Source organism: Tupaia chinensis, unplaced genomic scaffold, assembly GCF_000334495.1.
Source record: "Tupaia chinensis unplaced genomic scaffold, TupChi_1.0 Scaffold145814_1, whole genome shotgun sequence".
In the NCBI taxonomy this organism is placed as follows: domain Eukaryota; kingdom Metazoa; phylum Chordata; class Mammalia; order Scandentia; family Tupaiidae; genus Tupaia; species Tupaia belangeri.
In genome coordinates, this window is record NW_006205672.1 from 2,935,239 (window position 1) to 2,948,790 (window position 13,552).

Here is a 13,552-nt window from a genome sequence, read left to right on the forward strand (position 1 = left end):
ATCTTGGCCACCCACGCACATGCGCCTGGAGTGAGTTCTAAGCTGCTGAGTCCGGAACTCAAACCACTGTCAGCCATGTGGGAGTGCCTTAACAACCGCACCGCCTGTCAGCTCCAGCATGCTCTTCTTTCTGAATCCAGGTTGTTAAGACACTTTTAAAATTCTGATATTATTTCAAGAACTCTAAAACTCAGAGTTCTCTTTCTATGAAGAAAAAAACTATAAAATAGCCAAAAATTGGAAAATACAGAAATCATTCTTCCTCCTGAGTCAAATGCAAAAGTTCCTCCAAGGGGCCCATAGGTAGCTAGGTGGTTAAGGACACTGGACTCCCACATGGCTGACTACAGTTCAAGTCCCAGACCTGGAGGCTTTCTTTTTCTCTCCCCCACCTCCCTGAGTCAAATTAAAATAAATAAGTAAATAAAGATAAATAAAATAATTATTAAAAAAAAAAAAACCTTCCTCTGAAGGCTTTTTAGGAAGATGATTCACCACTTCAAGTGAAAACACCTTCTGCTGCCCTCCTCTGATTGCCCCACGTCAGACAATCAACAATTAGAGTGCAATAGCTTCAGACAGTGTGACAATTCGGTCAGGATTAAGCCTGAAACAAACATTTGGGGCCACTGGAACAACAGAGGAACAGATTGAAATGGTTTCAAACACATCATTTTTTGTTTGGTTGGTTTTTGTTTTAAATTATTTATTTTTATTTATTCATTCATTTTATTTTAATTCGACCAGAGACACACACACAGAGAGAGAAAGAGTAAGAAAGCAAGCCACCAAGTCCAGAACTTAAACTGCAATCTGCCATGTGGGAGTGTCCAGCACCTTAACCACCACACCACCTGATGGGTCCCCAAAATACATCGTTTCTGACCAGCACAATCAAAGAAAGCCTACCAGTCACAATCTCTAGAGTGACAGATTAATGCAGAAGCAATCGTTTAGAACCCTGAACCAGTCTTTCTGCAGTTGGGTGCTAGAAAGCAAGTAGTTGAACCTAATGTTTCCATCGCTGGACTCCCACATAGTCAAACGCAGAGTCCCAGACAGGCGGCTTAAAACACATCAGGCGCTGGGGCCCAGCAGGTGGCGTGGTGGTTAAGGTGCTGGACACTACCACATGGCTAACCATGGTTCAAGTCCTGGACCTGGTGGCTTGCTTTCTCTCTCTCTCTGTCTCTCTCTGGTCAAATGAAAAGAAATGAATTAATTAATAAAATTAAATAAATAATTCAAAATAAATATTTAAAAAAAAAAAATCAGGCGCTTATGTGTGCGTGCCCAAAATCCCAAGCAGAGAATGGAGGAGAAGGGATTTCGGTGTGGCCATCCCCCTGGGGAGTGATTTCTCACTTTCTGTCTCTCTGTCTCTGTCTATCTCTCCAGTGGGTGTATGCACCCTATAGCAAAAATCTCTCAAAAAAAAAAAAATTGTTGATGCCTGAAATCAAGCAGCCATTTCTGTGAATAACTGCGAGGAGAAGGAAAGAGAAAGGAGTTTATTTAGCTGTGTTCGAGCACAGAGTGTGTCCGAGAGCTGACAAGCTCACAACCAACCCCTAGGACAGAAATTTCCAGCCTGTTCTATACCGGTCCCCTTCTCGGGTATCCATTGTTATCTAAAACATGAATTTAGCTACTATGTGTTACTCTTACCCTCACATTTTCCCCAAATTGTTCTGTGTACCTTTTCCTTTCATGTGACATTAATGACCCTGTTTTGGTTCTTATGGTGACACTGAATCTGTTCACTCAGCCTTATATACCTTGATAGATTAAGGAAAGTTACAACACATATTCTTAAGTTATATTTAACAAGACAATCTAAATGTCTGAGTAACTACTGAATATAATGTTAAACGATAACATTATTACAATTCTCTCAGTTTACATTGTATCTCTTAAGTAACCATTCCCATCTCTTTTTTCTTTAAAAGAATTACTTATTTATTATTATTATTGTTAATATTATTTTTCACATGAGTTTTGCCAGAGAAAGAGAGAGAGAGAGTGAGAAAGCAAGCCACTAGGTCCGGGACTCAAACCATGGCCAGCCATGTGGGAATTCCACACCTTAACCAACATGCCACCTGCTGGCCGCAACATTCCCATCTCTTAAGATTTCTTGCCTGGGACTCTGGTCCTTGTCTCAGCTGCATTCTTGTGACTATTTTCTAAAAACTAGTGACTTAAGTTTCTTCTTCTAAGCAAATAGACTTATTTATAACCTTATTTGTTACAATAGTTACAGATTACATGAGTTACAGGAGCTACAACCACCAGTTAATCCTTAAAATATAAGAAAGAAATAAAGAAAAAAAGAGAGGGGAGGCAACAGGTAGCATGGTGGTTAAGGTGCTAGACTCCCACATGGCTGATCATGGTTTGAGTCCCGGACCTGGTGACTTGCTTTCTCACTTTCCTTCTCTCTCTGGTCAAATTAAAAATAGTAAAATTAATTAAGGCTGGCAGGTGGTGTAGTGGTTAAGGGCACTGGACTCCCATATGGTTGACTGTGGTTCAAATCCGGGACCTGGCAGCTTGCTTTCTCACTTTCCTTCTCTCTCTGGTCAAATTAAAATAAATAAATAAAAGTCAAATAAATAATAATGAGGGACCAGCAGCTGGCATAATGGCTATGTTGCTGGACTCCCATGTAACTGACCATGGTTCAAGTCCCGGACCCAGCGGCTTAAACTCACTCTGGGTATGTTTGCGTGTGTGCCCAAGATCCCAAGAGGAGAATGGAGGAGAAGGGATTGCGGCGTGGCCATCCCCCCTGGAGGATGATTTCTTGCTTTCTGTCTCTCTGTCTCTCTCTGTCTGTCTGGCGAGTGCACATGCCCTATAGCAAAAACCTCTCCAAAAATTTTTTTTAAAAAAGAACTATTTATTTAATTTTATTTATTCATTCATTTATCTTAATTTGACCAGAGAGAGACACACAGAAAGAGAGAGAAAGTGAGAAAGTAAGCTACCAGGTCCAAGATTCAAACTGTGGTCAGCCATGTGGTACCCTCCCCCTCCGGGGGGGGGGGATTGTCCACACTGCAGTCCCTTCTCCTCTTCTCTGGATTTTGGGCAAGCACACATATATGCCCAGTGTGAGGTTTTATTTATTATTTTTTAGAATTATTTTTATTTAACTGTATTTTATGTATTTATTTATTTTAATTTGATCAGAGAGGGATGAGGGCAGGAGGGGAGTGAGAAAGCAAGCTGCCAGGTCCAGGACTCAAACCACAGTTGGCCATGTGGGAGTCCAGCACCCTTTACCACCTGCCAGCCCCCCAGCATGAGTTTTAAGCTGCTGGGTCCGGGACTCAAACTGCGGTCGGCAAGTGGGAGTCCAGCGACGTAACCATTACCCATCTGCTGGTCCCTCCAGCTCCTTTTTGCAACCCGTTTGGGCCCCCTTTCCATTTAGCTGGAAGCTTTGCTCCATTCCTGGTATCTAACAGACTTTGCTTACTACCCTCTCCCTTTGTCTGTCTCTAATCCGTGGTGAGCACCCTACAAGAACCAGTATAGATGTTGGGTCTGATCGCCCAGCACTGTTTTCAGGGCTTACCTGTACATCTGTCAGTTTATTCTGCAGACAAGGACTGCTCCCTTCCTTTTCACTGGAGAAATCAGAAGTAATCTCGAATTTTTTTTTTTTTTGAAGGTATAGTTCAAGAATCTGTATGTGTAATACCTGGGAAAAAATGAAATGCAATTTAACTTCATTTTTAAAATAACACAAAAGGGACCAGCAGATGGAGTAATGGCTATGTCACTGGACTCCCATGTAGTCGACCGCAGTTCAAGTCAAGCAGAGAATGGAGGAGAAGGGATTGCAGCGTGGCCATTCCCCCTGGGGGATAATTTCTTGCTTTCTGTCTCTCTGTCTCTCTCTGCCTTTCCAGAGAGGGCATTCACCCTATAGTGAAAACCTCTCTAAAAAATAATTATTAATTAATTAAATAACGCAAAAGTAGCCAGCAGGTGGCGTGGCAGTTAAGGGCACTGGACTCCCACGTGATGGACAGTGGTTTGATTCTCGGACCTGGTGGCTTGCTTTTTAACTTTCCCTCTTTATCTCTGTCCCTCTCTGGTCAACTTAAAACAAATAAATAAAGTTATTGAAATAATTTTTAAAAATATGACTAAAAGACAATAAAACTTTAAAACTGTAAAATGTGTGTGTGTATATGTATATATATATATATATAAAGTAGATATATTTCTCCCATCTCAACATCTGAGAACCCATTTCCATGCACATGTAGATAAAAACACTTTAACGGGACCAGCAGATGACATAATGGTTACATTGCTGGACTCCCACCTGGCTGACCGCAGCTTGAGCTCCAGACCCAGGGACTTGAAAATTACACTGTGGTATGTGCGTGTGTGCCCAAAATCCTGAGAGGAGAATGGAGGAGAAGAGATTGTGGTGTGGTCACCCCCCTGGGGGACGATTTCTGGCTCTGTCTCTCTCTCTCTCTCTGTCTCTCTGGCAAGTGCATGCTCCCTACAGCAAAAATCTCTCTTAAAAAACTTTTTCTAGGGGCTGGCCAGTGGCATGGTGGTTAAGGGCACTGGACATGGCTGATCGCGGTTCGAGTTGTGGCCCTGGCAGCTGGCTTTCTCACTTTCTCTCTTTCTGTCCCTCTCTGGTCAAATTAAAATAAGATAAATAAATAAATAAATAAAGTTAAATATATTTTTAAAAAAATCTAGCCTAGCCTTCCAGCAAAACGAGCGTATCTATTTTCCCATTTGCCTTAACACCTTTCTCTGTGCCTAGCTCTTTATTCCACGCAAAAAGCTTTTCCTGGAAGCAAGGCCGTGTCGGCTTGTCGAGCGAGCCCTCACTTTACGGCTGCAAAGGACTGCTCTGTGGGTGGCCAGGTGGTCCTCTAGCGTGGGAGATGGAGCCCAATTATTATGAAGCTGCTCATCACATGACGTAACCCTCACTTCCCAAGTACAGCCCTGACTTGCCACCACTTCTTAGGAAGGAGAGGTGGTCCTGAGAGCCACGCAGTAGAGGAGATGACGGGATCGGTTCAGAGCAGCCTCCCTGCGGGAAGCTGCTCAGCCCCGTGGTCAGACCACCGTGCTCTGCCCTAGCCGGCCTGCGAAGCTCCTGCTTTGCTCCCCGGGACCTTTCCAGAACTCCGGCTCCCTCTCAGCGCTCTCTTCCAGAGATTCTCCTTCTCCTTCACTGATTAATTTGCCTCCACATTGCCATCTGAATCCTCCTCTCTCTCATTTTTTTGGTCTTTTTAAATTTTCTTTCTTTTCTTTTTTTTTTTTTTTTTTGAACACAAGGAACACATGGATCTCTTTTCTTTGTAAGTTATTACATGATAAAATACACAGAGAAAAACCTGAATTTTCTCCTCCACACTAACTTCCCTAAGGGAAATAAGAATTATCCTATGTCAGCCCAGTTTGTTTGTTTGTTTGTTTGTAATTCTCTACAAATCTGACTTGTCTAACTCAAGTCTAAGGGATAAAGCCTCCACCCCCACTCCCGTACAAGCAGGACGGGACCCCATTCTCTGCTGAGGAGTGACAAGTGTGTAGACGCTCTGATGTCGGCTCGTGCACAGGTGGGTGTGGAGAGCGTGGGCAGAGTGTCTGGGCCACTGAGACTGTGAAACCCGGAGGGCAGCTGCAGGAGGCTGGCAGGTTTATGGCTCATGAGTGTTTCTTCTGCTCAGCAGTGATGCCCTGACCCGTATTCGACACAACCCACATCCTGAATCCTAGAGCCAAACCGTTGTTTCTCACACCCTCTTGTAGCCAGCAGGGAGGAGCAGACCCCTATTCTTCCTACCTCTATCTCAGGATGTAGCTTATTCTTCCCATCTTGTCTCCCTGGCTCTGGCTCCAGGAGCCCAGGGCACTGTGCGCAGCACCCCACGTGGCCACGAGGGGGCGAAACAAGGACACCACCTTTCTCACTTGGAGCAGTGGCAATCCCAAAGCTGGAGCAAATCCCGATTTGACAGGCAGCTGAGAGCCGTGTAGAATGCCAGGTACTGTACTTCGGGGTCACCCCAGTTCCAGCAGTGTCACATGCTGGCGTAAGGCCTCCAGGACTGGCTGGGGGGGGCGGGCCAGGGCACCCCACCTTGTCTCTCCAGCACTGACCCCTGAAGGCTGCTGACCAGGGAAGCACGGGCCTCAGTGAACACGTTCCTCCTCTTCCTCAGACTGTGGCCGCCCTTCCCAGTGTCCTGGAGCCTGTGCTGTGCAGACAGGGAGGGGCAGGGGACAGGGAGGACTGAGGCTGGGGAGAGGGAGGAGCTGGAGGATGAAGAGGAGGGTGAGGAGAGGCAGAGAGAGAGGGTCTGAGTGAGACAGAGCAGGAGACAGAGACAATCCCAGGACTTTCCAAACCAGTTCCGACCTCATCAGCCTCATGTTTGAGGGGAGAGGACAGTTTCAGAGAAAAGGAAAAGGACACTTCCCTGGGGAGTGGGAGGCCTGGAGACCCCTTCCCTGTCCCTAATCCCAGAGGGGATTTAGGATAGTTCTTGTCCTAGGAGACACAAACCTGAAGACGAACCTGCCCCAATAGATGAGGGCCTGTGGAGCTACTGACCAGGAGAAAATCCTGGGACAGGATTCAGGGGAAAGGACTCCTCCCTGAGAAGACAGCCCAGGTGGTTCCATGGTGTAATGGTGAGCACTCTGGACTCTGAATCCAGCGATCCGAGTTCAAGTCTCGGTGGGACCTCTGCAGCTGTGAAGCTGTTTTTTGCTCTGGCAGCGCAGCACCCTCCGGGGGGAACGCGCCTCTCACGCAGTAAACGACGTCCTTTCCCTCCCGGCCCCTCCTCGTCCTGGTCGCGGGGAGAGGGAGGTCTTTCCCGGGAAGGAGGCTCCGGCCCGGCTGCTCCAGGTCCCCGCGTCTCCCTTTCCCTCCTCCATTTTCTCCGCGCAGCCGGCTCCGCTCCCCGCCCCCACTAGGATTCTGGCTCCCCGAAACCGGCGCCCGGACTGGCCCGGTTCACAGCGAAGGACCGACACCCAGAGTCGGGGTGGCGGATCCTGGGGTGTCCCGCTCTCGGGGAGCCGCCTGGCCCGGCAGCTCTGCTCGTCGCCGCCACCCCAAGCCCCGCCGCCCGCCCCACGCGGAAAACTGTCCGGGGTGGCCCCTGCCGGGGGGGGGGTCCCCTAAAGAGGTCGCCCCGCTAACTCCTGCACCCCGGGGTGTCTTTCGCCCCGACACCGAGGAACCGGCCGAGTCCCGGTTTCCTCCCAGGCAGGAGAGCGTTTATACGAGATGGCGTCTGGGCTCCGTCCTGAGGTCACCAGGGCGTGTCGCGGGTCACGGGTCAGGGAGTCGGGGCCATTTCAGTCCATCGATTCCTTCCCGCCGGGGGAAAGGAGGCTGAGTCCGGGTCGGGGCCGGCGGGGGCGCAGCGACCTGAATCTGCCCCTCTGCCGGCCGGGTCCCCTCCCGGAACAGAGATCCAGGCCTGAGATCCCTGCCTAGGGTCCCCGGGTCCCGTCCTGCCGCCAGGGCTCTGCTCCGGGAAGACGCCAGTGGAGGACCGGAGGGCAAAATGCGTTTCCATCCCCTTCATTCAGGGGACACTTAGACGGGGACTCTGGAGAACCTTCCCACCTGCTTAAAGTGCTCTCCCCGACCTTTCTTGGCTTTTTTGGCACTTGAAACTTTGCACAGTTAGGAGGACTGAAATTCAAGTGGTTTGGGGAACTCATTTTGGATACTCTGGAAAAAAGGGGGAGTGAGGGCTCCTCCTAGGTATCTGAGGGAGCAACTGGAGGGACAGGAAAGAACAGAGACCGGAGAGAGGGAGAAGGTGGCAGGAGGCAGGGAGCCTGGCTTACTTCCGGTGCTGGCTTTGGGACAGCTCCTCACTCCAGCTGCTCTGCTCTCGTCTGTGGTTCGAATTCCTTGTTGATCCACCAGGAATCTCACTTACCCACAAAGGGAAGGGTTACTACAGGACTCAGCAATGCACCCCTAAATATGTAACTAAGAGGCAGGTAACCATATCTGCACACAGAGCCTTGGGTTTTATTTATCTCTTCAGATGCAATTCACATTCGATGATTCGCCTTTTTAAAGTATGTGTGACACGAGATCATTGAAATGCATTATGTTTCCGTATGAAGCGGGTTACTGCTGTCTACGCACAAGCCTACCTGCCTCACACGACTTCATATTTTATAGAACAGAGAAACCTCACAGCACAGCAGGACCTGGAGTCACCACTGCCACAGCTGGGGTCAGAGACCTGGAGCCAAGAGAGGCACAGTGTCACTCCTGACTAACTGCTTCTGGGAAAAGTGGTGTCACCGGCTCTCCTTCCATCAGGTGCCAGTTTCCTCATGACGTCAGCTTGAGATGCAGACCTCCATGCGGCTTGGCCTAATTGGGGTGTCCAGGTCACGTGGCCATGCCCCTGCTGAGAGGCTGGGAAGCCCAGTGTCAGTGTTCCCTGTACACAGGGGGAGGGCTCTGCCAGCAAGGGGCAGGAGTCCCCAGATGTGGGAAAGGCTCGGCTCAGCAGCTAGGACCCTGACGGCAAGTCACTGCCTAGCCATCACCCCCGGGAGGCAGCATCTCTAAGACTGTAGGGACATCTTCTCCCTCTGTTCCTGAGGTCTGGAGACAGAGTTTCCGCCTAGGAGCCCTCGCTTTTTCTCAGTCCGGTGGGAAATCTCCTCTTGCCCAGGTCTCCTGAGCTTTCCAGATTCAAGCAGACTGTGAACAAATTCATTGAATTGTTTCTGATTTTTGACAGCAGTTTGTGAACTCGAAGCTCAGAGCAGTGTCTCATACAACTGAAACAGGGAAAAGAAAAGGTTTGCTTTCCTCGTTCTGACCCACAAATCCCGTGTCCACATGTGTTTGGTGATGGGAAGGCCACGTGGGCTTCCCAGGAAAGTATTTGGCTTTGAGAGACATAAAACCTGTCAGCTTGCAGAGAAGATCTGGGCGATAGATGAGGAGGCTGGGGAATCAGGATCTAAGCTTACAAAAGTCAGCCTGGTCCTTTGGGCGTGTCCACGCTTCCAGCAGAGAAGTCAGGCCTGCTCCCTAGTGCAAGCTGGGTTGGAGGTGGTGCTGTGCTCCTCCTTCTGGTGGTCAAGGATGTAGCCAGTCCCCCAGCCCAGCCTACCTTTGTCCTTCCTTCTTCTTCCTTCTGGAAAATCATTCTCATATAAATCTAATGTTCTGTCCAAAGATCAGCCAATGCCCTGGTCAGTTCTTGAACCTGTAACTTCCTGCCTTTGGGGAGAACATCCTAATAATTATACCATACCAACAAAATTTATCTCTGGTATGAAAACCTTGGGTGCTACCTAGTACAACCATCAGTGCTTCAAACTACAAAATTCAGCTACTTTTCCATGCCCCACTGTCAACAGGGAACAATGTATAGAAGAGATAACCACTATCCTAAGATAAATAGGCAGGAACTCCTTAAGCTTAAAGAAAACTTTCCCGATAAGACCAGCAGATGGCATAATGGCTACATCACTGGATTCCCAAGTAGTCAGCCGCCAGTGCCCAAATTCCCAAGAAAAGAATAGAGGAGAAAGGGATTGCTGCATGGCCAATACCCACCCCAATACCCACCCACCGCGAGGGCGTTTCCCCTGGGGAGGGGTGATTTCTCGCTTTCTATTTCTCTGTCTCTCTCCAGCAAGTGCACTTGCCCTATAGCAAAAATCTCACTCTAAAAAAGAAAGAAAGAAACCTTTCCGGAGACCAGATGTGTCTTTCAAAGGAAGACAAAGTATGTTACTTTGTTTCTTGAGAAAATACTTTGTTTTGGGGAAAAAAAAAAAAAATCCACCAGAGTAATGAGCATGTCAAAGGTGAGTAACATTATTGAACATGGAAACAAAGGCCTTGGTGTCTATTAACAATGCTTGGCAGGGAGGGAAGGAGAGCAAAATACCTAGGGACCATCAGATCTCTGGAGCCTTTCTCTGATAAAATCTGTATAATCTCTTGACACCCTTAAGAGTCTGAGGGTGCATTCTTTTTTTTCAGGACATGAATCATGGCTTTTCCTCCATTTTTTCTAAAGGCTGAACTTGTGTAAATTCCTGGAAATTATGACATCTTCGTTTGTGCAGTTGCCGGATGTGCTCATGTTGCTGATTCAGTTGTGATGACAGAAAGTGTCTTTCCTCTCTTCCGTGTAGTGTGAGTTAACAGTCCTGAAAGACCCTCTGATTTTGTTCAGCCATTTAGAAATTTGGGTATACCAGTCAAGGAGAGCTGCCCCTTGCATGCTAGAAATTCAGTTTTCTTTCTGCACTCAGATCCCCTTTAGGTATAACAATTTATTCATTTCTTTTAACATTTTTCATTTAATTTTTATTCATAAGTATTATTATTGTTTTATGTGACCAGAGAGAGACAGGAAATGAGAAGGCCAAGTGCCAGGTCTGGGACTTAAACCATGGTTAGCCATGTGGGAGCCCAACACCTTAACCACTACACCACCTGCCCATCCCAGGTGTGGTAGTTAATTAAAGCCAAGAGTTCTTGTGGAAAGAGAAGACCACTGTGTATTAATACCCTCTGGGGCTGGCAGGTGGTATGGTGGCTAAGGTGCTACATTCCTCACATGACCAACTGCGGTTCGAGTCCTAGACTCAGCAACTTGCCTTTTCACTTTCCCTTTGTCTGTCTCTCTGTTCAAATTAATAATAGTGATAATACTGAATAAAATAAAAATAAATAATTATTTTTTTAAAGAAAGATAATCCTCAAAAAAAAAAAATCATCCTCTTTACAGATATGCCATCCCTGCAGATGCTGACAGCTCCTGGGCCTATAAGATTTTTACCAAGTATTGGAAGGACAAGATGTGAACCAATTCTTGTTGCTGGAGTCTTAAAGACAAGAAATACCAGAATGCTCAGGATACTAGGTAATAGAAAAAGAGTCACAGATGAAGTGAGCTATCACCTACCACCAAACGGGGAGTGGATCCCTGCCAACCACCACCCAATGGAGAGTGTCCCCAGAAGCCCACTCCAGAACATCAAAACCGGAAACCCACGTGGCTGCCACTGATGGGATAAATAATGGTGCAGCAACAGGAGAGAGGACGAAAGGCGTGTCCAGGAAGCATATGTAGTATGCACAGCCACAGGGTTCAACTTCCGCTCATGAGACGCAACAGAACTGAATGAACGTGAGTCACTCACAAGGTCTGAGGTCCAGTCTGAAGGAGGTGCCTGACACGTGCAAGATTCTACTAGGTTCAGTGATGTGTCTCAGATGGGTTTGTTTTATGGACACAGCCCCTCCAAACTCCCACAACAATCTGTTCGGACACAACAGAGAAATTGTTTTTATCAAATGAAAGCAGAAACATTTATACAGAACAAAAGGAGGAGTAGAAAATGATTTTCTCCCCTTGGATAAGCAGCTTTGTGGGAAGCTAAGAAAGAGGTCACTCTGGCCAGACCTCTCTGAACCCACTTGACTAATTCGCCATAGAAGACCAAGTACAGTTATTATTTTTTTAACAAGTACAGTTTCTAAGGACTTTAAATCATCCCCAGTTCAGCTGTCCAGCAGATGCAGGAGAGGACCTGTGTGCCATGTCCAGAGGGCCCACGGTGCTGGGCCTCTCCCCCAGTAACCCAGGAGGGCACCTCCCCTATCGGAATATCAGAGACGGACGCAGGAACTGTGCTGTGCTGGCCAGGAGACTAAGAAGCGACACTGATAGAGCTGGGAAAGGGATGGGTAGATGACAGGGTACCACTTCCGTGGAAGGTAACTTGGCAGAATCCACTAAAACTGGAAAGATCATCGACAGCGGAGCAGCAAGTCTACATTCAGTTCTCTGCACTCCAGAAACCCCTGCACGGCTAACAAAGATGCGTGCGCAAGAATGACGACTGCGGCGCTGTCTAATAAAAACTGCGAAGCCTGCTTTCAAAGACACTTTGTAAAGGGTGTATAAATAATGCACAAACTAAGGATGAGGGTTTTTTGTTGTTGTTTTAAGGTTTTTGCCTTATTGTGCTCACAGGAGAGGAGAGAGACAGTGAGAGGGAAAGTGAGAAATCACCCCCCCAGGGGGGATGACCACTCTGTAATCCCTTCTCCATCCTCCTCTTGTGATGTGGGTTTACAGGCGTGCCAGGTGAGTTTCAAGTTACCAGATCCGGGACTTGAATGACTGTCTGCCATGTGGTCCACCAGCTCCTTAACCACTGTGCCACCTGCTGGCCCAGGATGAGTTTGTTTGTTCTTTCAAAAATAATGGAGGAAACCAGCAGTTAGTGTGATGGCTATGTCGCTGGACTCCCACGTAGTTGACCGCGGTTTGCATCCTGGACCCGGTGGCTTAAAACACTCCGGGTGCGTGTGCGTGCATGCCCAAGATCCTGAGAGGAGAATGGAGGAGAAGGGATTGCAGCGTGACCATCCCCCCTGGGGGGTGATTTCTCGCTTTCTGTCTCTATGTCTCTCTCTGTCTATCTGGCGAGCGCACGCACCCTATAGCAAAAACCTCTCCAAAAAAAAAAAAAAATGGAGAGGGGGAACCAGCAGTTGGCGTAATGGGCTGGACTCCCACGTAGTTGAACGCGGTTCGAGTCCCGGACCCGGTGGCTTAGAACTCATGCCGGGTGTGTGTGCGTGTGTGCCCAAGATCCCGAGAGGAGAATGGAGGAGAAGGGATTGCGGCGTGACCATCCCCCCTGGGGGGTGATTTCTCGCTTTCTGTCTCTATGTCTCTCTCTGTCTGTCTGGCGAGTGCACGTGCCCTATAGCGAAAACCTCTCAAAAAAAAAATAATAATGGAGAGGGTATTTATTGCTGATCATTGCTCTGGTCTGCTGGCTTATGTTAGCGATGGAAAAAATTGAGGAACATAACTGTGGTCCTAGCAAGCCTGTAATGGTCAGACTAGGGCTTTTTCTTGTAGCAAAGCTGGTAGTAAAGAGTGTGGGCTGGGAGAAGTCAGGCAGGGATAAAGTGGAGAGCCAGAGAAATGTGAGACCGTGTCACAGGTCAGGTGGCTGTTGGCCTCTATCAGTTTTGAAGTGGATATGAGTCCAGGAAGAGGGCATAGGAGTGATATGTAACTGCAGGGTTGGGGAAGAATTAAAAGTAGCAGGGAGCGTCCCTGGGTGGGCTCGAACCACCAACCTTTCAGTTAACAGCCGAACGCGCTAACCGATTGCGCCACAGAGACCGACCGCTTGGTGCCTTCTGAATGCCTTTAGGGAGTGTTGACTTCCTCACCTTCTGGGTGGAGCCGGCAGATTCCAAAGACAGGAAACTGGAGACGTTCCAGCGGTGACTCGCCGTCTTGGTCACACTACAAACCCGTGCGTTGGGTAACGGACTCCGAAGCTACGAGGGCACCGGAAGGTGCCCTGCCACTCGCCTTTTGCACAACCCAGCGCCTCACGAGACGCCGGCTCAGCGACCCCCACCTGAGCCGCGTGGGGTTTCAGGACAGCTGAAATGCACTCGGGCACCGTCCTGGCAGTTCCCCTTCTTTTTGTGCCGCCTTCACCC

The 13,552-nt window shown here is 48.2% G+C and overlaps 1 long non-coding RNA gene and 2 other non-coding genes across 5 annotated transcripts; 2 read left to right on the forward strand and 1 right to left on the reverse strand.

Moving 5' to 3' along the window:
• Window positions 1–5,832: 5,832 nt before the first annotated feature.
• LOC102492847 (uncharacterized) lies at window positions 5,833–12,077 on the forward strand. 3 transcript variants are annotated; one of them, XR_003547906.1, is made up of 4 exons: window positions 5,833–6,044; window positions 6,555–6,693; window positions 10,086–10,204; window positions 10,803–12,077. It is a non-coding gene; the product is annotated as an uncharacterized LOC102492847 (long non-coding RNA). The 3 variants fall into 3 exon arrangements; XR_003547905.1 differs by lacking the exon at window positions 5,833–6,044 and having other exon boundaries at window positions 6,358–6,693; XR_337406.3 differs by lacking the exons at window positions 5,833–6,044; window positions 6,555–6,693 and adding an exon at window positions 8,038–8,359.
• Window positions 6,677–6,748, forward strand: TRNAQ-CUG (transfer RNA glutamine (anticodon CUG)). The gene has a single exon. It is a non-coding gene; the product is annotated as a tRNA-Gln (tRNA).
• A 1,072-nt stretch (window positions 12,078–13,149) lies between the features above and the next one.
• TRNAN-GUU (transfer RNA asparagine (anticodon GUU)) lies at window positions 13,150–13,223 on the reverse strand. The gene has a single exon. It is a non-coding gene; the product is annotated as a tRNA-Asn (tRNA).
• Window positions 13,224–13,552: the final 329 nt, after the last annotated feature.